Raw genomic sequence first — 24,339 nt, forward strand, 5'->3', positions numbered from 1 at the left:
TTTTAACATTTATTTATTTTTGAGAGACAGAGCATGAGCAGAGGAGGGAAGAGAGAGAGGGAGACACAAAATCTGAAGCAGGCTCCAGGCTCCGAGCTATCAGCACAGAGCCCAACGTGGGGCTCAAACTCATGAACCACGAGATCATGACCTGAGCCGAAGTTGGCTGCTTAACTGACTGAGCTACCCAGGTGCCCCAAGAATTATTTTTTAAAGACAAATTTCTTTCTTTCTTTCTTTCTTTCTTTCTTTCTTTCTTTCTTTCTTTCTTTCTTTCTTTCTTTCTTTCTTTCTTTCTTTCTTCCTTCCTTCCTTCCTTCCTTCCTTCCTTCCTTTTTCTTTCTTTCTTTCTTTCTCTCTCTCTCTCTCTTTCTTTCTTTCTTTCTTTACATTTTGACAAAAAGTCTCTGTCACAGCTATATGGATAAAAAAATTCAGGAAGTAAATTTGTAATAAAAAAAGGAAAAATTCCATAAATCCATAGAAACTGAGTCACCTGCTCTGGTTGCAAGCAGAGTTCTAGAGTAGAGAGAGATTTTTTCTAAAATACTTTGGGTGAATATTGTCTTTTTCTGTCTTATTAATATAGAGATCATTATGAATAACAATTAAATATAAGGTCTTACTGCCAACTGGATGACCCCCAGAAGCAAAACCCTTCTCTCTGTCAGAGCACCATGTCCTACACACCAGTTGAGGCCTCTAGATGTAGATAATTTACAGGGAACATCTACAGTTAATTTAGGTTAGAAGGAACAAATCTGTGATGCAGAACCCATGGCTTCTGTAGTGGACATTAATGAAGAATTTGCTGCTGCTGCTACTATCCCTCAGGATGCCAAGAACAACTGCAGATGTGGCCAATCATCAGTCTGGGAATACGAATCTATATTCCAAATTTGAGTGACTTCTCCTCTTAAAGGATGGTGAATATCAAAACAGACAAGAAAAAGGTTATGGATCAGGAAAATTTTGATATGAATATTTTAGCTGTTCATTAAATTTAGATCACAAAGCCATTCAGTTTGACTGTGTCAACTGGCATTGGCAGATGGTCTTCATCTTCAACTCAACTGGTAACAGGAATAATGTCCTATGGAGGCTGGAGACACATCATATGTCAGAGAATGTAGAGGAAGATGGCCTTCGCAGTTTCCTGTACCTTTCATGTGGGCATCCATTGGCAGCTGTTTCATATGCCTCAGTGACTCTTTGCCTCCAAATAATGCACAGGGATTATTAGCATTCTGAACTTGCATACTTTTTCCTAGCAATTATGCGATAATGATGACTTAAACTACAATATAAATGACTAAACTGGGCCCTATGGGGCTGCTTTAATTGATAGAATTACCCATGAAATTAAATGCTAATTATTTGCATGTATTGGGATAGTCAGTTTCTAAGGAAAATGTTAATATTTATATAATCTTAGGGCCTGAAGTAATATTTTTTTATTTAATAATACTATTGTGGGAAATGGTACCATAAATATTTAATTTTCATATATATTATAGAACATACAGCAAGTTATCTTGATTTGTTCATCTTTTTGGCCACTGTCTTAGTTTATTTTCTTGCCCAGTATAAGAAGGCTTCTTTTCCAACAGCCCAAAAGTTGTTTAGTCTTGTTTGCAGAGTCCTAGTCTAAATAGAAAAAAGTATTATGCTGCCTGCAACCATAGGAGACATCTCCTTACCTTGTGCCATTTAAGTATTTATCTTGACCCTCAGAAACCTTCCCTAGTAAGTAGTGAGGACTTGTCCTTCTCTAGCCTATTACTAGTCTAGATATTACAGAAGATTTAGCATAAGATTTTTCTAGAATTGGTCTATATTATCTGTAGATTACTTAAACCTAAATGTAGTGTGTGCACGTGTGTGTGTGTGTGTGTGTGTGTGTGTGTGTGTGGTGTTATGATAAAGGCACTTCAAGTAAGTAATGAAATACTGATCTTTCAAAAATGTGCAAATGTTCTCACAATAATAGTTCAATAAGAGGCTACACTAATTTTAGATGCCTAGTGTATCTTATACCCAAAGGAATTATTGAAGAGCTAAATAGTTAATAAGCTTACAGTGGATATATAAATATAAAATAAGCAATTTTTTTTTTTTTTTTTTTTTTTTTTTTAATNCCAACAATAAAATCGATCATGGGGGTGCCTAGGTGGCTTAGTCAGTTAAACGGCTGACTTGATTTTGGGTCAGGTCATGACCTCAGGGTTCTTGAGATTAAGCCCTGTGTTGTACCCTGTGCTGAAGCAGGGAGACTCCTTAGGATTCTTTCTCTCCATCTGTCTTCTGCACCCCCCACCCTCTGCTCTCAAAATAAAGAAACATTTTTAAAAAACTGATCATGGAAAACTTGATAGATTTGACTGTTTACATACTAATCCATATCAATATTACAATAAAATTAGAGAATGGAGAAACTTAAGATATGATAATGAACTGATATAATAGAACATACATACCAAACAATAGTTAATATTCTTAATTTATAAAGATATATACTCAATAAATATAAGAGTGAACAAAATTGAAAAGCAGTATAATTTAACATGTAAAACTATCAGCAGTACTAGCAATTGCAGAAATACAAATATAAGCTGCCGGAGGCCGGCTCCAGCAGGTTCAGAGGTCCCTGAAGGATGGATGGTGTCGGCGAGGGAGGGATGAGAGAGTCATGAGAATCTTTCTGGTCACCAGGCAGGCATCTCTGCTCTGACTGGGGCTCAACTTTATTTTATAATTAAGTGTTTGGGGGACGGCACAGAAGTGGCATTTGCCTTAGACAATGATTTCTGATGACAAATTTCTTTGATATGTAAGAATTTCCCAGAACATAGATTTGTAGAAGACTCCTGCATAACCTTTATCAATAGTGATTGAGGTAGGGGATTTAGATGCTTATCATATGGGAAAGGAAGGCATCTTTAGCATACAAGACAATGTTTTTAGCATCAAAAGGGTGAAAGTTAGTTCTTTGTGACCAGGGGTCAATAGCTTGTTTGTTTAAGGGGAAGTATTAAGAAAAACAGTTCTTTCAGGAAACACAAATGTTTGCTCCCATAATCACAAAAGAAGAAATTCCTACAATAAGTTCCTTCACAGGGTGCAATCAGCATATTCAAGGCCAGAATAAGTCACTCTGAATACCATCACAAGATACCTTGGGGGTCGGAGCTCCAAGCAGAAACAATTGGTTGCAGGTGGATATTGGTCGCCATCTGACCAGTAAGAGTCCTTATAGCTTACCTTAACCTCATAGGGAGTTCTTTCTCAACTTATGAGCTCAGAAATGGCTCTCAATAGTAAGCAATGTTCTTTTTTAATATTTATTGATTTTTGAGACACAGAGTACAAGTGGGAGAGGAGCAAGGAGAGAGGGAGACACAGAATACTAAGCAGGCTCCAGTCTCTGAGCTGTTAGCCCAATGCGGGGCTCGAACTCACCAACTATGAGATCATGACCTGAGCCAAAGTCAGATGCTTAACTGACTGAAGCCACTCAGGTACCCCATAAGCAATGGTTTTTTTTCAATCAAATTAAAAAATAATTTTTCAAAAACCAATATTGACAGTATAAACTGTTACTTATTATTGCTACTTGGTAGACATGTATATTGATTCTCATTTTCTGGAAAACAAGTTAACAATAAGGATTAAAAGCCTTAAAATAATTTTGCCTTTTGACCCACTTCTAAGAATTTATTCAGAGAATGTAATTAGATGTTAGCCCATATAATTATGTTTAAGGATGTTTCTCACACTGTAATTTGTGAAGGGGTGGGGACTATAAACACTTAAATGTTTGAAAGTAAAATTAAAAATAATAATGCTTTCATTTGCAACAGCATGAATGGGACTAGAGTGTACTATGCTAAGTGACATAGTCGGTCAGAGAAAGACAAATGCCGTAACTTCACTTATATGTGGAATGTAAGAAACACAACAGATGAACATAGGGGAAGAGAAGGAAAAATAAGATAAAAACAGAGAGGGAGGCAAACCATCAGAGACTCTTAAATACAGAGAACAAACAGGGTTGCTGGAAGAGAGCTGGGTGGGGGGGGATGGACTAAATGGATGATGGGCCTTAAAGAGGACACTTGTTGGGATGAGCACCAGGTATTATATGTGATGAATCACTGGCTGCTACTCCTGAAACAAATACTACACTGTATTTTAACTAACTTGAATTTAAATAAATAAATTTAATAAAAAGTAATAATGCCCTCAAATAAGTCAATTAAAAAATAAACTTCCAAAAATAGGTAAGGATGATGAGAAATTATCACAATGTATGATTATATAAAGAGGTTGTTATAAAAAGCAATATGTACAGTTTGATATCAATTATATAAAAATATCTAACTACTACTGAGAAGGTACTTAACAAATTTTGATAGTGTTTATCACTGGGTCATAGAAGTGAAATGACATAAACTTATTTCATGTGTTCTTAAATTTAAACCATAAGTATTATCACACATTGATAGTTGAATAGTTAACTGTAAGAAATATACTTACACATTAACCACACCTTCAAAAACCTTGAAATATTGCTCTGAAATAGGCAGCTTTGCTTTTCTGAACTGTGTGGCTAACTCACAACATCCCAGGGATGAACTGACCTGTTTGTAATTAAATTTTGTATCAACAAATAAGTAAAAAAGCAGGGAGTTTGTTTCAAAGTTAATATTACTAAATGTCAGCAAAAATAAGTCACAGGGGAGTAGGTGTGTATTCCTTGGGATTATATAATAATCAGTGGATGAAATATTTTCAAATGTGCCTACTCTGTAGAATGGGAATTCCCCATGTCAATCAGGAAAAAAAAAATTGCAACAGCTATGTTTGGAATGGAAGGCTAGGAAATCAGGACATGAATCCATTTTAATTCTGAGAGTAAATTTAGGTGAGGGATGAATTTGATGAAGTTGATGTCTTTAGTTCTTTCAAAGACTATAGGAAAAACTATGCCTATTTAAGAAGTCATATTTCATAGCCAGTACTAGTAAACAAACGAAATGCACAGTTCTTTTCTCTTTCCTGACACTAATGTTTAGGTAATAAGACATGTAGGAGGTTTCCTGAATCATCAACTCACTCGTTTTCTCCATGAGAGCTTAAGAGTTCATCTTGGGAGATCTATCTTCTAAGCCTCCCTGGGGAACTTAGCTCTAAAATGAGAGCTGCAGCAAGCTGTCTGCAGAATTTGTCCATGTTTGTGGGATGTGAGAGTAAACTCAAGAAATTAGTGTTGTCAGCCTACCAGTGAAATGGTTCAGATGATCGTTCCACTTGATATTTATACATTCAATCAATGATAGGTCCACATCAGACCCTTTCTCTGCATAGACATAAAGGCAGTCAGAGAGGTTAGATAGAAACTAATGTTATTTGAACACATTGAAAGTCAAGTTGACTTTAATCTCCCACCTCCAGGCCCCCAGGTTATGTGTGTAGAGGACCACAGGATTGGGGGGTGAAACATTAATAATAATGCCAATATTAAATAACTTCAACAGCTAATATTTATTGAAAATTTTTCAGTGATTTTGTTGATACATTCTGTTAGTCTCACGACAATTTTAAAAAGGTAGTCTGTTTTTTTACTCCCATCTCATAGGTGTAGAAATGGAGGCTCAGAATGGCTAAGTGAATTCCCTGTTCATATACAGGGAAGTAGTAGGCAGGAGTTGTATAGAGTCCACCACCCTGATAAGCACTAGGCGATGTTGTACAGACTGGAGGTGCACGCAAGGGACTGTAGGAAGCTGTGAGACAAGTATATCGGGTAGAGAACAGATTGACACTACGGGGGAATGAATGACCATATGTATTACAGTCCATGAATTTTATACTTTCTTCAATGTTTTATGCTTAAGGAAAAATACAATGAAACTAAGACTGCCGTGCTCAGATCCAGATAAACTACAAAGTATTCGTACCTTCTGTGCTGCTTCTAGCCCTTTGCCTTCCCATGTCCTTTTCCTCCATTCACACTGGCATGGAGACTTTTGTGGTTTTTTAAAAAATTCTTTTAAGTTTGTTTATTTTTGAGAGAGAAAGCACAAGTGAGGGAAAGGCAGATGGAGAAGGGAGAAAGAATCCCAAGCAGGCTCCGCACTGTCAGTGCAGAGTCTGATGCAGGGCTCAAACTCAATGAACCAAACTGTGAGATCATGACTTGAGCCCAAATCAAGTCAGATGCGTAAATGACTGAGCCACTCAGACACCTTAGGGGATGTAGACTTTTTAATCTCACCAAATGAGCCAATCAAAATATGAATTATCTGAACAGCTGTCACTATTTTTAAAGAAAATGTCAGCAAATATAAAGTTCTGTTGTATTTATGAAATAATCTTTGATGCTTGTGGAATTTTTTTAATTGAGTAGCTGCTATCGACTTCTTTGCAAGATACAAATTGAGAGTTCAGATAAGGGTCTCAGTCATGGAAACCTGGATGATTTGATTAATCCCTTGATGACACAGGCAATTTAAATACAAGGATTACAAAAATCTACCCTTTGTCTCATAAAGGTTTCAAATTTTTGTGTGAAGTTAAAATTTCCTATTTTGTGGGCTCACTGGAAAATCAATTTTTAAGCATGTTGATTAATTCAAGGCCATATCCATTATGTGGCTGTTTCTTAGTTCAGTATTCTGTCAATCCCAATTCCAAGCTGTCTTGCGGAGGCTTTCTTGACAGATACAAATGTAATCCTCTGTTGGGTCTCATCATGTGAATGTTAACCACAGGAGGACAAAAATGCTCAATTGTATGTTTTAATTTATTTTTATATAACAGTTACTTTTGTTGCTTCAGATTACAATCACTTCATTATATGTAGCCTTGAGGCAATATGCTACAATGTCAAGTTTAACCAGATGGAGGATTTTTCAGAAACCACAAAGGTTTCTATTGTACCTTTTCTCCATGAACAAGAAAGTGAGGCAATTTCCTTGAAAAGCTGAAAAAAAAATAGGAAATCCTAGTGAACACCACTCGGCTATCAAAAACATTAAATAAAAAATGTTTCACCAATAAAAAAGTTAGTTTTCTTTGCCAGACCACTATTATTCAGACTGAAAGATACCTCCCACCTATTATGCTAATCTGCCCAACTCATTCAAATAACATAGGAATGTGCAATAGGTTATTAGAAATTCACAGTAAAATTATCAAAATGTCACTGACATTATATGACTAAATGTCACTTAGGTGAATCATACATAGAAACTATTAACCAATGACACATGAAGGTATCCCTCTAACCCTACCCCCCAATCCATAGCCAATCCTCTTAAATAAATTTTTAAACAAATGAATTCTTATAAAGAAAGGAGTTGTCTTTTTTTTTTTTTTAATCATTATTCAGACTCAGGCATTTAAAGTGTTGTTTAAAAACCCTCCAGTCAAATGCCTACTGCAGCATTCAATCTGTAACACTCTAGCTAATGGGAAAAAAGCAGGCAGCGGAAGGGAGAACTTTCTGTTGTCATGCTGAAGAGTGCTTGAAAGAAGATTGTCATTTGCAATTCTCTTGTCAGCAATGAAGGATTCCAAATGCAGCTGAACCCAGAATTCTGACTGTGGTATGTTTAAAAGTACATCATCAATCTAGGAATTGTGTTACTTTTTCTTTCCTTTGAAATATGTACAGAAGCCAATTAAGAATAATTGATACTGGTTTCAGAATTGCAGATGAGTAAGTCTCTTACTTCAAAATATCGGAAATGCATTCTTAAAAATTTGAAGTGTATGTTCTAAATTGTTACATTTTGAGCATCTGTGTTTGTCTTGCATGTAGAACAAATGGTGACTCTGAAGTTGTTACTGTTTTTAAATGCTTTCGATTATTGGTTTCACTAAAATAGTTACTCCCAAATTCTACTCTCAAATTAGGTCTTGATTCAAGAATATATAAAATACAATTGTTTGTGAAAGTATGTATTTTTAAAATATTCTTAGGAAGTTATTTTTATATAAAATATTCTAATAAATAATTTCTGTCGAAATAGAAAATCTGAGAAAAAAATCTGAATTGAAAGAAGCATAACTTGCAGCAAAAAATGTTAAAGTAAACAAGTGGCAACAGTAAAAGTCACCGTGATTTAAGCTACAGAACAAAATGTTTCAACCTGTTACCTTTATTTTCTCATGGTTTTCAAAGGGATAAAATTAATTTTCTTCTATTCTAAAGGCTTCATTTTGATTCCTTTGTTTTAAAATATTAACTGCTTCCCTTTGGAGATCAGAAGTTAGGTTTCTAAATCTTAATTTAAGGTGAGATCACTTAAAATGGAAGTGGAAATAAGTGTTCTTTTCTTTAAGAAAATGTAAGTTAAGTACTCAAAAGAGCCCTTCTATAACATTTAAAATACAAACATTAGTGAGCAGGAAAGGTCTACCCAAATATATTCTCTTAGTGCAAGTAAATTACTAAGATGCTATTTAAAGCTCACATATTTTTAAAAAATGTCTATTTAATTGAGAACCTGGTAGAGAATCAATCAGTCTGTGCTCCATCATAGATTATTCTACTTAGAGAGGCTTGACTTTTGGTTTGCTTTGCCTAAGCCAGAAAACCTTTGATATTTTGAGTAAATAAAAATGAGTGGAGAGAGAATAATACAAGATAGCCTACAAAACACCACTTAGTGCGATGCCTGTCACATTATCGAAGTTCAGGCAATATGTGTTTCTCTCCTCTCTTTAGTTTCCTTTTTAACTTCTTAAAAGAGCATTTACACTTGCTTCATAATTTTGACTCTTTCTGTGGATATATACATCTTAGCAGATGGTATTCAAACCCATATATTATCCACTTACGCAGGTCAGGTAACACGGGTGCTTTGGATCCGATCTGAAGTCTTATTTTCAATGATTAATTTTCCATCTTCTTTGTGAACGCATTGATACTGTGTTGACCAATGAACCAACTTGATTACATAGGACATTCCAAACATGAAAACCTAATGATTTCCCTTAAATTTAATAACTAAATCACTCTGGGAAAATTTCAGCTCAAAGGCAAAGTGTCTGATAAATCATCCAGATCAATTCATTGTTTGAACCATCTTGAGAGAAGTAGAAAATGTAAATTTCCATAATTATATCTGAATTTAACTGAATTAATACTCAGCCATCAGTATAAAAGTAGCTTTATATTTGAAACTCTTTTCAGGAAACAGTCTGTGCTGCATAATCAGACTTAATATTCAGAAGAAATATGCATGCTTTACTATCTTAAAAGCAAACTTATAAACAAAACTATAACTATTAGATCAAAGTATATAAAAATATTCTTGGACATTATTTTCTTGAATAAAATGAGAGACTACATTTAGTGATATTTAATAAGGTTCAAACCTCACATTCTAAGAAATGTTGGCTGCAGCAACTTTTAAACAAAGTAGGTATTTTTCTCATCCTAGTGAAATACCTTACAGCAGTAATTGTCAGACGGGGAACAGCAGAATCACGTGTAGATCCTGTTAAAACAAAACAAAACAAAACAAAAAAGAACAAAAAACACCACAGATGACCAAGACTCTACCCCCAGAGCTTCTGATAATAATAATTCCAGTTGAAGCCCGAGAATTTGCATTTCTAACAAGTTCTCAGATACTGTTGATGTTCCTGGTGCTGGCACTACATTTAAGAATGACTGCTTTAAATTTTCCTTTAATGTCACTAGTGGACTCTGCATTTGGACTGCCTACCATGTGCCAGACTCTGTATTAAGTGTGGATACGCATTCATGATGCATTCCTGAATAAAACAGGCAAAATCTCTATCCTTGCAAAACTTGTAGTCTAGTGGAGGAGTCAGAAATTAGTACATAAATCAACACATCAATATCTATTTACAAGTTATCAGTAAGTGGGTCCTTAGTAGCAGAAGGGAAGCTGCCTGAGGTGATCAGGGAGGCAATCTCTGAAAAGAGATTAAAGACCAGGAATGAAAGATGAGGAGTCAGCTGAGGAGGGAAGAGGAGAAGAGTGGGAGAAGAAGGCATTCCAGCAGAGTGCCCTCTAGGAGGGCCTTGGGGTGGGAAGAGCTTGGTGTGTTCCAGAAACTGATATGTGGCCTGTGTGGCAGGAACACAGAGAATGAACGCCAGGATGGCCGACATGAGAGGAGAGAGAGAGGTAAGCAAGCACAATATTGGAAGGGCTTATGATAGGGAGTTTGGATTTTCTCTTAACTTTAAAGGGTTTGGAACAGATTTCTGTTTTCATGGAATCACTCTGTGTGAAGGCAGGGGAACAATGTTGGAAGGAGGGGTGACAGTATAGCATTCCTCCTGCAGGAAGACTGTGGTATAGCTGGGAGGGCTCGCAGCTGAGGTGGATGTATCAGTTTCTAATATCAAAGTGTGGAAACCACAGAGACAGCATTTATTTAAAATCACCTTGAGGTTGATTATAACGACATGGAAACATGTCAAGGGAAAAAAAAGCAGGTTTGAAAGCAAAATTATAATCATGTGTATGAGAGAGAGACCAGTTATAATGGCAAGATTGTAAGTGATTTTTATTCCCTTTATTTTTATGCAATAAGAAAAATACACATTATTATAAAAATTCCTAAATTCAAACATTTAATGAGAAAGAAAAACCTGTAATTTTGAGAAGACAATCATAATTTGAATGACTAATTAAGTCATTTGTGGTGTGTGTGCGCTTGCACATGATGTGAAGTACAGTAGATACAAAATGAATAAAATATATTTCTTGTCCCCAAAAAGATTGCAGTCTATTGGGGAGGGTAAGAATAGGGACATAGAGCAATGGGTCTCAATTGTTAAAGTACGTACGAATTATCCTTTATGCTTCTGACAGCCCTTTCAGGTACCAATTGCTCCTCTCGCAACTAACACCTAATAAATCTGTGTGTGCGTGTGTGTGTGTGTATTTATTTTATTTTTGAGAGAGAGAGAGACAGAGCATGAGCATGAGCAAGGGAAGGGCAGAGAGAGAGGGAGATACAGAATCCGAAGCAGGCTCCAGGCTCTGAGCTGTCAGCACAGAGCCTGATGCAGGTATTCGAACTCACCAACTATGAGATCATGACCTGAGCCTAAGTCGGTGCTCAACTGACTGAGCCACCCAGGCACCCCAACAACTAATAAATTTTGAATATACTCTCCCTTTTCCATACTCCTTGCTTTTGCATGTAGAGTTTTTTTCCCCTTTCTATTCATTTTTCATGAATCAAATCAAATACTATTTTTAAGATCTTTTTAAGGAGCCTAAACCTAAAGATTTGCCACGGAACGGAGAAGGTGGTACAGAGATTTCCTGTGTTCCCTTGCCCCACCCATGCATAGCTTCTCCCATTGTCAACATCACCCACCAAAATGTACATTTTTTACAAAGGATGAACCTACATTGACACATGATATTCACCCAAAGTCCATTGTTTACCTTCCAGTTCACTCTTAGTATTATACATCTGTGGGGGTAAGCAAATGTTTAATGACATCCATCCATTATTATAAGGTCATACAGAGAATTTTCACTGCCCTAAATATCCTTTTTGCTCTGCCTATTCATCTTTCTACCTGTCCAAGACCTTTCCCTAAACTCCACAGCAACCACTGATCTCTTTGTGTTTTTATTGTTTCCATAGTTTTGTCTCTTCCATAATGTCATGTAGTTGGGATCATACAGTGTACCGCATTTTCAGCTTGATGTCCTTCACTCTCCACTGCATTTAAGGATCTCTCTGTCTTTTCACAGCTTTATCAACCGTTTATTTTTAGTGCTATATAATATTCCATTCTCTGGATATACCATAGTTTATCTGTCCATTCATCTACTGAAAGACATCTTAGTTGCTTCCAACTTTTGGCAATAGCTGCTCTTGACATCCATATGCAGGATTTGTGTGGCATAGTTTTCAACTCCTTTGTGTAAATACCAAGGAGTACAATTTCTGGATCACACGTGTTTAGTTTTGTATGAAAACCCCAAACTGCCTTCCAAAGTGGCTGTCTATCTTGCATTCCCACCAGCAATGAGTGAGAGTTCCTGTTGCTGCACATCCTTGTCAGTATTTGCTATTTTCAGTATTTTGGATTTTGCACATTTTAATACATGTGTAGTGGTAACTCATTGTTGTTTGAAATTTCATTTCCCTGATGACATATAATGTGGAACATCTTTTCATATGATTATTTGCCATATTTGCATCTTCTTTGGTGAAGCACCTATTAAGTGATTATATACCATTTTTCAATTGTTTGTTGTTGTTTTTATTGTTGAGTTTTAAGACTTCTTTGCTTACTTTGAGCAACAGTCATTTATCAGATGTGTCATTTGAGAATACTTTCTCCCGGTCTGTGGTTTGTCTTTTCCTTCTCTTAATATTGTATTTCCCAGAGCAGAATTTTAATGAAGTCTGGCTTTTGAGGGATTTCTTTCATGGATCGTGTCTTTGGTGTTATATTTAAAAAGGTATTACCATACTCAAGGTCATTTAGGGTTTCTCCTGTGTAAATCCATGTATGTTTGGGTTTCTTTCTTTTTTTGCATTCAGATGTTTACTTTGTTCCAGCAATATTTGTTGAAGAGAACATATCCCTTCGAAAGGAAGATGTTTTCTGTTTCTCTGGAGGGTCCCTTTATCTTTGCTCTCATGACACTTATATTCACCCCTCTTATAGCATAAATCACACCGAATTGTAATTACTTGTTCCTCCCATTTGTCTCCCTGACTAAATTACTCTCTCTTAAAGGATAGGGATCATGGATTATTTGTCTTTGTAATTTTATTACACCTTGCCCAGAGCCTTACTCATAACAGGAACTCATGATAAACTTGTTAAATGAGTGAATCTGAAAAAGAATATTATAACTCTAGGTGGAATACAATAGAATTATTAGTGTGGCTTTCAAGAGTTAGGATAAGGTTTCTGAAGAAGACAAAATCAAGTTTTTCTTTAGATGAAAGTTTTTGAGTGATTTTACTTCTAGGAATTTGTGTTAATTAAATAATTAGAGATATTAACAGAAATGTAAGAACAAGGATATTCATTACATCATTATGAATCATAGCCAAGGATAGTTTAGCAAAAGAAGCTGAAATATCCTTCAGTAGAATGTAAATAAGTAACGATCTAACCATAAAAGTGAATAATGTTCAGCTTTTTACAGTGTCTGGCTGTTTAACAGTGTAATAGGATATAGCCAACCTCAACCACTAATCCTCCTGTGGGCTGATGGCACAACAATAAATAAAACAAGAGAATCTAAAATTTCAGTACTTCTGACCCTTGGTTCTGGATTCCCTGACCCAGCAGATCTAGTCCACACAGCTGCTAAGACCATGAAACCACAGACACTCCACTCTGTAAAGCTAGAGAAACTATAGGGAACCTAAGTATCGTGTATCCTTAATCTCATGTGTATCCTTTGCACCAAAACAAGATGAAAATAACACATTACTCTTACCTAGAACAGCCTTTGTTTTTAACAAAGCTCAAATTAAATAAGATAAAATTTTATGTATTGATGTAAAGATGTACAATGGACCATTCCTGTTGTTTACCCAAACATCATTTCCTTTGTTGTCCAGATGAAACTGACTCTCTTTCCTACCCTGAGATTGATTGCCAATCAGAATTTTCCATCCTCTTCATTGTAACAACAGGTACACTGACAGACAAGATCCTCCAAGCTGAATTCTGCTCTGGGATGTTTTCCAAGCGCTATAAGGAAAGATGCCTCCTCCCCAACTATAGGAAGGAAGTTATTTTTAAAGGAATGGAATAAGACAAACAGAAAAACAAACCACACAAAGCAAATAAAAACAAAATTAAGAGACAGAGATAGAGAAAAGATGTAATAGAGAGAGTGGGCATTTTGACAACTGCATTCAAATCTCTAAAACTAGCTGTTTTTGAAGTTCATTAGCTCTACTCCTGGACTTTTTAGAGGTTGAGAGCCGAATAATTTTTACAGTGTGAGCAGAAAAAGTCTTTCGTGTTAGGGGAAGTCATAGTTATCTGGTTTGTGTTGGATTTCTGTCATTTGGAACTGAAATACTCCTGATGGATCTAGATATTTATGATATCCTGTGAGCAAGAACAGATTTTATAACAGTATGTGTAAAATTCCATGTGTGTGTTTTGTGTTGTATATTGCATTTTATATCATATAAATGTGCATACGTACACACATACAGTTACATCTAGGTTTTAGGGGAGGAAAAAAAAAAAGAATGAGAAATTGAACTCTGAACTTGTACTAGCAAATATCCCTGAGCTGTTATCTTGAGCAATACTTGCTCCATTTTGCACTATCATACATATTATTGGAAAAACAGTGGCAGCGTTGGAAAAAGTAAAAAGAGAGTTGAAAAGAGCTATTGATAGGAGCAGATGGAGGATTGGGATGATTGGAAGAGCAACATGAGCATAAGTCCAGAGTCTGGACTAAATCATGCGTGTACAGTGGCCAAGGCAAGAGATGCACCTGGCTATAGTGCATTGTGTGGGGAGGAACAGGGTATGGAAAGACTACAGATCATAGGACAAGATGGATTCATGTAACATGTCTTATTCGCATCTTGTGCCTCATGCCCATGAACTCAGACCCCTTTGTGGCATCCTGCTGACGTACGGTGCACTTTGAGCCACATTGCTGGATTGGAGTCAGCTGACTGAGCAGCTGCTGGATGGGCTCAAACATGAAAGCAAATTGGGCTTTGTTACTACTTAACTCAGCACCATGTGTAACCCCTTATATAAAATGACATAGTGGACCTTCCAGTTTGTAGAATAGGCCCTTGTTTGATGCTGCAGAACAAATATGGCATTGGAGGATCTTTTGTGGATGATACTGGTCTTTTATATGCCTGGAGGAGTAGTAAGTAAAAAATCAGAATTAAAAATAATAATAAATTATAGAAGGAATTGACAAATAATATGTGCCAAGGAGTACATAGGGCTTTATATAATAAACATATATGAGCTAGATATGATTCTTAGCACCTTTTATAGATCTATGTCTTTCAATATAAGAAGAGTTACGAACTTGGCTCCTGGACTTAGATACACAGGTTTGGGTCTTGGTGCTGCCTCTTAGAAGCTGCATCGGGAAACCGTTAAATTCACTGCATCTCAGATTTCATCTCCGTAATATAAAGGGTGGGAGTAGTAGCTGTCAGTATACCTACCTCTTAGGCTGTTTGTGAGGAATGAATGAATATTCATTTAAAAAGTTGGAATTGTACTGATACATAGTAATTGTTCAGTAAGAAAAAAGAATTCAAGTTACTGAGGATAGAGAAATCAAATATTTGAGAGATTAAATAACTGGTCCGAGGGCACACAGTCATAATGAATGGCAACGCTGACCTTTTGTCCCTTTAGTGGTCTCATTCCAAGCTGAGAATGAGAGGGAGATGAGGACAGAGAAAGAAAAAATCCAGAAGGAGGAGGCAGGTATTTTGAAGTTTTAGAACTGTAGGAGAAAAAAGAAAACCTAAGAATACAATGATCTCGGAAAAGAGACTTGTCTAATGAAGTGTGTTGTGGTATGAAACCTCTCATTTTCCTCTATATTACAGGTGACAAATTATACTTTGTTTACTAGTGCTCTCCACAACTGGGATTTGGGGGGGGGGCGGGGGGGGAAGGAAAGAAGAGGATGAGGGAAGTTCACAAATGCTAGATGTTGTATGTTTATAACTGAAGAAAATAGACCTAGAAAGTTGAAGTTGGAATACTCACTTCTCCCTGTGCCACCAAACGAGTGGTTACTAGTCTTTCAATGACTTTGATCATGTCTAGGTTGGGCCTTATCGATAAGATTTATCTTCAATATTGGATGGAAATGGAAGGTAGAGAAGGAAATAAGGCATCTGAAAAAATGGGTTATGTGAATTCGAGAGGGCAAAGAGGTATAAGAAGTCCTGTAAACAAAATAGGAATCTGTTGTTTTCCTGAGAAACTTTTTTTAAAAAGTTTTTAATGTTTATTTTTGAGAGAGAGAGAGACAACGAGAGAGAGAGAGCGAGAGAGAGCGAGCAAGCAGTGGAGGGGCAGAGAGAGAAGGAGACACAGAATCTGAAACAGGCTCCAGGCTCCAAGCTGTCATCACAGAGACTGAGACAGGGCTAGAACTCGCAAACCCGTGAGATCACGACCTGAGCCAAAGTCGGACGCTTAACTAACTGAGCCACCCATTCATCCCTTCCCTGAGAAACTTTTAAAAGGCCAGCAAAACCTAAAAAATATATATTTTAAAAAATGTGTGTATATATATATGATATATATATCATATATATCATATACATATATGATCAAAATGTATTCAGTTCTCTTACCCCACTTCTTGGATCATGGAACCTTCTGGGGATTATGCTTGTCACCTGGGATTGATTTTGTAGAATACTTATAAACCTCGTCTTTTACTTTTATTTTCTCACTCTGAAGTAAGATCAATACAGATGTTTTATATATGTATCTAAGAAGACATCCTACTTAGAAATTATCTGACTTGAGATGTTTTATATCTGTGTATAAGGGTGATTCATGTATCCATATAATTGGGTTCCATTATACTAACAAAAATATATTTTAACATTGTCTTTTTAAATTAAAAAATGTGTACATCAATAAGGCAAATATTTTTTTAGGAAATTTATTTTTAAAAAGCAAAGAGGATTAAACAGGTAAGAGAATGCCTTTAGGATTCCTAAATAGAGATGTCAGGTCTGCCATTATCTTTAACTGTGTTTATGTTTTCCTTCATGGTGCCACTGCATTGGAAAGCAATATTTTCAAGAACTACAAATGCCTGTCAGAGCATTTCAAGTGTTGAACATTTCAAAATGTTTATGTGTTTATAGATGTGAATTTTTATCCTAGTCCTTACTTCTTAGGTAAGTGGGTTTTGTTTTTTTTTTTCCCCTTTGGTAACAAGGGGAAATGCAAGACACTGCCCTCAAGGAATTTCTCATCTTGGCATAAGATCTTAGAGTTCAGCAGATATGACTGGCATCTTTGTTTGACATTAGAGTAAAGTGTTTTTATGAGTGGATATAAGGCAGCCATCTGCCATCCTGGGGAAGAGACAAAGATTAAAGAAGCTACCTCTCGTAGAAGCTGGACCTTGGAATCTGTCATCTTTGTTTGATAGGGTCTTGAAGTGGTATTGGGTCAAAACAGGCAGATAAGAGAGGGGGCTTTTAGTGGAAAAAGTAGCACTGGCTAACATTTATTGAACACTGTTATTAAGAATCACCTCTAATGTTGCGTGTTCCTCATTCACCGTTACTTAATGCAGTGCCCTGCCGACCTCACCCTGATTTGCAAGGACTCTGGTGGCATACAATTCTCAGGCTTCCAAAGTCTCCACGAAATGAGTCACAACAGTCTTTTAGCCAAAACCACTGCATTCTTTATTCCTACACTATGGTGGATTTTAATAGCAGGAAGCCAAAAGGCAACTTCAAACCTATAGCTCCCCAAAATTCTGCTCAGAAAATAGATTATTTATCCTATTTAAACTCATGTGCTGTGAGCAGCTTTGTTGCCCTGCTGGGAAATGTCCTGCCATGAAGTAGACTGAGTTCCCAGAGATGTTATAAAAGTCATGTTTTAGGGGCATCTAGGTAGCTCGGTCGGTTAAGTATCCGATTTTGGCTTAGGGCATGGTCCTGCGGTTCATGGGTTCGAGACCCATGTCAGGCTCTGTGTGCTAACAGCCTAGAGCCAGGAACCTTCCTCAGATTCTGTGTGTGTCTCTATCTGCCCCTCCTCCCCTCCTGCGTGCTCTCTCTCTCTCAAAATAAATAAACATTAAAAAACATTACAAATATAAAATAAAATTGATGTTTTGCTCTTCTTTCCTTTCTATATATAATTTATTCATGTGCATCTCCTCCTTATCATAAGGGAATTATGGAAATAGTAGAATAGAGACACTAAACCAATTGGAGATTTTTGCGAGGCTGAGTAGTTACGATTTTAAGGGTAATATATAGATTTTGAATGAATTATTGAATTTAAATGCTTATTTATTTTTGATAGAGTGAGCAAACATGGGATAACTCTGTCTGACTTATCTACCTTGTATGCATTCACCATGGAGCAGATACTAGACTAAGCATCACATAAACAATTGTAAAACAACAAAGATGTGTTCTGTATCTTCATGTACTTGAGATAAATAAGCAGTGGTGGTAAATGGCTTCAAGAGAAAAAAAATATTTACCCATTCCCACTTTGGTTTATTTAAGTTACTAATGTGCTAATTCTCAAAATTCCTGGAAATTTCAAAATCGGCTCCTGTGAGCAGGTGCAGGCTGGCTGTGAAGAGGGAAGGATGTCAGTGTAACAATGGGTAATTCAGAAAGTGGAGGCAGGGTGTCCCAGGGCTTCATTACCAGGAATCCGTAAGCAGTTCCAAACATAAGGAAACATAATTTTCTTTGTTCTTCCTTTGCTTTACTTTTTTAGGCTATGTAAAGATAGCCATAAGAAATTATGCTTTTAGACACATTTCATCCATATCCTCTCCATACGTAACCTACCCTTCACATGGAGGCCCCGTCTCCATTCCACTTTTCCCTTCTACCCCACAGCACCAGACTGAGAGCAGCCCGCTCTAAAATTCATAATTTCCTGACATTTTCTTATAAGCAAGCAAAAATATAAAAATTCAAAGGCAAAGCATTTAACTACCTATACATTATCTGCTAAATGGCAACTTAGGCTAAGGATATTTAATTTTTTCATAAGTACACTTGAATATATCTTTTTAACTATCATTTGTAAAATGTAAAGCCAAGTAATGTCTTTAAATCAACCATAAAAGGACAAGGGCACCTCTGTTATTTTTCACTTGAGTTTGGATAAGCAAATATATGTTGATTGTGAGCCATGGCATAGGGATAGCATAGGTAACCAGAGTTAAAATGGTGTTTGATACAATTGTGTTCTTCTTGAGACATTAGATTGATACCAAACCTTGGTGTCTCATTATGAGTCAGGGCGCTGAGGTGTATATACCTCTGGGTCTACCTCAGCTCTTCTATGTTGCTTCTAGAATGAGTGTTCATAGATGCTTTTGCTTAAATAGTTGTGACACCATCTGATCTGGATTTTTTCTGTTTTTTTTTTAACATATTTTTCTTTTTCCATGTATAAAGTCATTTTACTTGTATGTTGTATGATTAGGAGAACTTATATGTTGAGTGAGGCTACCTTTGGTTAGCCCTGGTTGGTACCATAACTTCCTCTGTTTAACTTCTGCAACAGCAGTTACTTATCTTTCTAAACACGTAATTGAAAATGCTTGTTATTTTACCAGATAGCCACTTAGTCATTTAATGCCTGCCATTTATTTTGTTTTGTTTTGTTTTGTTAAAGCACATGCATTCCTCAGCCTGATGCCCATTCAGAGCTTCATCATTTGAGAACTACAGCAGTTAAGTTCGCACTCGCTCACCCATGTGGTTGGACTGTAGGGTGTGTCTGTCTTGTTCACTGTTTTTCACAAATGCCTAAAATAGTAACCAGAGCAGAAGAACCCTAACTTCACACTTGTTAGAGAGTACCTAACTTTATATCGTCGGGAATATTTTGCTACTACTTTAGGAATGAGGAAATCAGTGAGTACAAAGTTTAGTAAAATACAAGTCGATATAGACTTAACAGGCAAAATCAGAATTCAAATCCAGATCTGTCTGCCCCCATTAGATGGAAAAAAACAACTGAGATAAAGAAAAAGCCACAATTTGCATCATATCACAGGTGATTAATAACTGTTTTTTGTTCAAACTGAAATATACGGGGCTTCCCTTTAGTGCTCATTTTGTTCTTCTGATTGCTGTTGACCTCTCTATCCCCAGTCACTTCAGCAAGTGTCTGGGACTGAGCTGGAGCTAAAAAGAGATTTGTTGAATGATAGATGCCTCTTTGTTTCTACAGCATGTAGCTCAGAGTAATTGTTAGGTACATTAGGGGCATGTATGTGGTGCACGTACATGCGCGCATGAGAGAGAGAGAGAGAGCAAGCATGCACTTTTTAGGTTAATGAAAGTTGCACCTCTTGAATTTTAATAATCTGGCTTTCATGTGATGTCACTTATTTTCATAATCGTTTGTTTGACTTATTTGTTTACTGTCTATATAGGAACATGCTGGAAGAGGACTGCAGTGGGCAGTTCCAAGGGCAATATTGGATAAAAGATAGCAGTGGTTTAATGGCTTTACAAATCCTTCAGGAAACTACAATTGCATTAGGGGTACCTTGATGGTTCAGTTTAAGCATCAGACTCTTGATTTTGGGTCAGGTCATGACTTCAAGGTTCAGTTCATGAGATCAAGCCCCATGTTGGGGTCTGTGCTGACAGCAAAGAGCCTGCTTGAGATTCTCTCTCTCTTTCTCTCTCTCTCTCTTTCTGTGCCCTTTCTTAGATCCCACTTGTGCTCTCAAAACAAATAAATAAACAAACAAACGGGTGCATTACGAAAGATTTGCTTCAGTAAATCAGCAGTAGATAGCCAATTTTTCTGCCTTCCAGGCTAATGTCCTGACCACTCCTGCCTTATGTTATTATTTCTATTTTTTAAATGATGAATTATCTATTAATGTCTGCCAGCCATAGACTACTGCAGCCACTGAATAGAGGTGCAACTTTTACATGGTAGGAAGGACACAAGATAACCCAGCTCTGAACCTGAGATCAGTAACATCAGTCTTTAAAATTCATGTGTCTCTGTCCTGGCCTCCTTCCTACTCCCATGCGCCCAGTCCTCAGTGACTGTAAATCCCAGGCTGAACATCAGATGCCCAAGGCACTGCCACTTCCTTTCCTCGGGGGCATTCCTTCTTCCCTTTCCACCATCAAAACTCAGACCACCTTTTCTCAAGTCTTGCTTTTGGCCAATGAAAATAATAAACCCAGATTTGATCTAATTTAAGGAAAGCATTCATGGCTTGTTATAGCAACATGTTTGCCAAAGTATGTTTTTTAAAATAATTTTTTAAATGTGTATTTATTTATTTTTAGGAGATATGGGGAGTGAGCGAGGGAGGGGCAGAAAGAGAGATGGATAGGGAGAAAATCACAAGGACGCTCCTCTCTGTCAGCACAGAGCCCTAAGTGGGGCTCTAACTCAGGAACCATGAGATCATGACCTGAGCTGAAATCAAGAGCCAGATGCTTAACTGACTGAGCCACCCAGACACCTCTAAAATAATTTTTAAACTCCACCGCAATGACTTGAACATTTTTAATAGATATTACTTTATTTTAATGTTGGGAAAAAACATAACAAGCACACTCAACTTGTTAACTTTAGGTTAATATTATTTTGGCAAAGGCTATTTTTAAAGAAAAAGTGCAATCTAAAGAAAAAAATTAAATGCATGTCTGTGGCTCTGTACAAAAATAGAGATACATGATTAATGTTTGAGAAACAATGACATATTGTAATCACTTCTCAGATGACAGTTACCATTTATACAGAAACTAAGGAGTCTGGTCCTCTTATTAGTTATTTTATTTTATTTTTAATGTTTTCATTTATTTCTGAGAGAGAGAGAGACAGCATGAGCATGATAGGGTGAGAGAGAATCTGAAGCAGGCTCTGGGCCCTGAGCTAGCTGTCAGCACAGAGCCCGACACGGGGCTCAAACCCACGAACCGTGAGATCATGACCTGAGCTGAAGTCGGACGCTCAACCAACTGAGCCACCCAAGCACCCCTCTTATTAGGTAGTTTATAAACTTCAGCCACCATCTTCACAATCTTCAGAGAAATAAATAGACCACTTTATTATTTTAGGAATAAAGATGCTTAAGCCTTAATGAAGTTTTTGGGGACAGTGACATGAGATCAGGAGCAAAAGTGGGTCTTCATCTCTGCTGCTCCAACTAGAAGTCATACATCTTCACAAAATTAAAGAAATACGAATGTCTTCAGTGACCTCCATTTCAAAGATGGGCCATGGTTGTGCATTAGTTTTTTTCATAGCCTCCAAAAAGGAAAGATTAGTAGGGGGAAAGAAAATGTTGCATACCTTTACTCATTGTCTGTTTTTAAAATAAATTCATGTGACTTCATTGTTAGATTAGCTATAGGGTTTCCAAAGTGTTTGGGCACTTTGCTCTAAGAGATTCAACCTATTTCTGTCCAGGCCTACAAGGGAGTTTAGTGTACAGAGGCAGGTGTTCCTAGAACTGGGAGGATTCTTAGACTGCCTGGTCCAGAAGTTCTCAGCCTGGTGTCTTAGAGCTATAAGGGGGCTCATACATGAGCCCAGGGCATCCACGAACTCTCTGAAATTATATGCGTAATTGTACAAATACATGAGTATGTCTGTTTTTCTCAAAATACTGTCTATTACCAAGGAGGGACTAACAACCACTAGTTTTGTCTTGATATGCCCTTCTACAGCCTGAGAAACTAAACTACCAACATTGGAGAAGCCCATACAAGTACAGATAGCCAAGACCATAATCTTAAATGACATTCATGGGGACCTTGGAGAGTTCATCTTTCTCTGTATCTCCTTATAAATAACTAACTTAATAGCAGCAAGAGTAACTCTGAAACTGGAAAGAACTAAGCTCCTGGTATAAAATAGGCATTAATATTCAATGATATATTTTCAGTGCCAACTTTACAAAGTTTCCAACATGACCTGATTTATTTTGTACTTACTAGATTCTTTGTAGCCAATGTGATAAGGCCATCTGCTTTGTGATGTTAGCAAAATTAGTTGTCTGATGATGTCTCTTCTTCTTGTGGGTCTCAAGAGACCCTTGTTTTATTGATAGAGCTTGTAAGGAGAAGCAAAGAGAAACAACGGACTGCTAGGTCATGAAAAATAATTTTCTGCAAATGTAAGGAACACAAATCTCATCTATTCTGCAGGAACCAATACATTTCTCATTAGATCAAATCCATCTAGGTGTGAAGGTTATGGGTGATTTTATCCTCTGCCTTCTTAATGTATGTAATTAATGATAAACACTGAATAATTTAGAATAGTTTCCTTCAGAGCATTTTCTGAGTTTTCCTAATTTCCACTATGGTCAAGGACACTAATGATGATACTAACCATTTATTCAGGGCCAGAAAATTTGATACTTTGATCAGAAGGTCTGCCATTTCAAGTTAAATATTCAAGTGAAATAGTAGCCTTTGACCAGGGTAATGTTCTGGCCACTCCCATGGTTCAGAGAGATTTTATCCCATGCCATATTTTGACTTGACTTTTATTTTTCATTTGCAAAACTGCAAGTGAATTCAACCTGCCCTTGTATAAACTGGACATTCCTGTATTGAGCTTCCCATTCTTTTTAGGCATCTGTTATGCCTTTCATCTTTTATGAATCCAGAGCCAAAAGAAGGGAATATTTTAATATTTCAGGTACATTTACTACTGACATGTCCTTAAAATATATTGGACAAACTAGGATGTTTGGCTTATTCACCTTTGTGCTCCTGGTGACTGCACACAGGAAAGTGCTAATACAAAAGGCAACCAACATGTCCTTGAGGGTAGTCGTGACTAAGTGCTCAGGTATGCAGCTTACCTCTCCAGTTCTGATTTCTACTCTATTCTGAACTTGAGCTAGCAATTCCTCACTACCTTGTGAATTCTTTGATACTTTTTAAAGTTTTTGCTTTGCATGTTTGCTTGTTTTTGTGGGAAAGGTTGATCCCCCAAACTAGAAATAGTGCAGCATTTTAAGGAATATTTCCATTGCACTTGTGAGATTACCATTATTTTAAATCACTTCCTTAAACACATGTTGGAAATTATCAAGTGCCCTTTTATTATGAATACTCTTTTTTGTTTTGTTTTAAGAGCTCTGTAAGGAAGAATATGGCATTCTTGATAGGAAGCAATGCATTAATTGTAACTGATTCTTTTCAAACCCTTTAAATGTTAATATCCTCAAACTCCTTTACAATAAAATGGCATTTGATTTTGTTTTGCATTTAAAATTTGATGGGGCACCTGAGTGGCTCAGTCGGGTTAAACATCCAACTCTTGATTTCAATTCACATCATGATCTCAAAGTCCTGAGATTGAGCCCACATCAGGCTCTGCACTGGGTTTGGAGCCTGCTTAAGATTCTGTCTCTCTCTTCCTCTGCCCCTACTCCACTTTCATACCTCTTGTGCACTCTCTCTCTCTCTCAAAAAAAAGTAATAAATGATAATAATAAAATAAAATTTGATCTTTTAGTCTAAAAATCTTCATTCTGAAACTTCCAGTAAATTCTTGAGTGGTCTTTGCTTTTCTTTTTTAATTTCCCACTGACTGCTGGCAGAAGTGTAGAATAA

General features: G+C 36.7%; 1 protein-coding gene across 1 annotated transcript in view; it reads left to right on the forward strand.

The window, feature by feature from the left end:
- The window catches only part of ANO3 (anoctamin 3), a 398,432-nt gene that overhangs the window by 236,060 nt on the left and 138,033 nt on the right, over positions 1 to 24,339 (forward strand). The gene's annotated exons all lie outside the window — the stretch shown is intronic.

This window comes from Crocuta crocuta, unplaced genomic scaffold (assembly GCF_008692635.1).
Source record: "Crocuta crocuta isolate KB4526 unplaced genomic scaffold, BGI_CrCroc_1.0 scaffold884, whole genome shotgun sequence".
NCBI lineage: Eukaryota > Metazoa > Chordata > Mammalia > Carnivora > Hyaenidae > Crocuta > Crocuta crocuta.